This window comes from Agrilus planipennis, unplaced genomic scaffold (assembly GCF_000699045.2).
Source record: "Agrilus planipennis isolate EAB-ADULT unplaced genomic scaffold, Apla_2.0 scaffold69, whole genome shotgun sequence".
In the NCBI taxonomy this organism is placed as follows: Eukaryota; Metazoa; Arthropoda; class Insecta; order Coleoptera; family Buprestidae; genus Agrilus; species Agrilus planipennis.
This window is the reverse complement of record NW_020438962.1, coordinates 60,016-61,737: the sequence shown is the minus strand read 5'-3', so window position 1 is coordinate 61,737 and position 1,722 is coordinate 60,016.

Sequence of the window (1,722 nt, the reverse complement as noted above, 5' to 3'; positions counted from 1 at the left end):
ATTATAAATAACAATTTGTAAAACATACATGGAGGTATGATATAATTAATTAATAAAAGGGGCAAGATCAAAATTTCCATTTAAATTAAATAAAATTAAAATTCTTAACAATAATAGAACACTTGTCTTTGCAATAATATTTTGAAATTTATTATTAATATCACTTACAATTTAATTTTTTATCACTTCCTAGACAAAATGTTAGTATTATTAGTATTGTTTAGTATTTGTACAATATGCAAATTGTTGTTATTATTAAATACAAAACGTAACATATTATGATGGAAGTGTAGCGTCGTTTTCATTCACCAATTAAAAACCGATGTCGTAATTTCTAGTTCTGTTCTTTTACTACAAAAATATAGGTAATATTTAAAAACAAAAGCAATTATAATACGTAATTATTCATTTCTTTTTGGTAGTTGTATTATCCAGTAACATTCTTTATATTTAAACTTTTCATACTTAAGCAATAGGTCAGTAAAAAGTCGATACCATTTTGGGAAGCAAGGTTAAAACTTTAAGAGATGGAATATATACCTAATATTAATATTGTTAAATTATTTATTCAAGGTCTTGAATGCGTTATTTTATTGTCGTATTTTGATGTGAACTCATTTTTTTTAACGTCAGTTTGAAATATATTTAAAGTTCAGTATATTTTCCTTAAAATTTTAACCAATTATCTCAAAACGGTAATTTCTTCGTTTGCTGACTTTTTGAAATAATTTTTGTATTTCTATACCCTTACAATTACTTCCCTAAGTTCTTTAGCGGACATTTATATGTAGACACGCTATTAAGTTGGTTTAAACATTGTTAATTAACATTAAATAGAGCAATTACAAAATCACCTTTAGTTCAGTACGATGTAATTAGATGTACCATTTTTGGCACTGTTATATTTTAGGAATATTATGTAGGTATCTACTTATCGAATTAATTTCAAATAATTTAGTTTTATGTATAAAATTTAGCGAAGAGAAAAACATAAGGGTTAAATTTCAATATTTACAAACATTCAAAATATTTTGTCAGATATTATTAAAATTGACGAAAACTGTTTCTTGTTTTTTGTTTGAGACCACATACATATACTATTATTATTATTATTCATATCGTTAGATGAAACGATAAGTCGTTAATTCTTATAGATAGTATACACTTTAAAGTTTGCTAAATGTTTTGTTAAATAGAACAAATTAATTATTTTTTATTTATCACATTTGATAAAAGGCAAGAATGAAAAGTTGGATGGCACATTAAGTTCAAATAATTATCACACCTGTTGGAAAAATTATATCTTTAAAAGAGATCAATAGTTTTCAGTTGGTGGTAAATTTCAATCTGTTCACCGTCTGAATATTTATTTAGAAACCAGCCAGAATTTTGCATATTTACACTCATTTTGTTCGTTAATAATTGTGGAGAGGATTTGAGAAAATTAAGTAAGATTAGAATTTTAATTTGGCGTTTTTGAATCGTACGAATTATAAAAAGGATTTTGTTTAATAAAGTGACTGCATATAATGCTTTAATTAACATCTTACCAATTAAATATCACATTAAATATATATATACTTCTCAACGTGTACTAATTCGTATACACGGAAATCAACTATTATGTAATTAAATAAAATAATTCGAAGTGGTCTGTATTCTGTCGAAACTGCCAGACGCGGATCGCGATTTCGATCTTTTTGGATCTCATCAGCGCGTCGC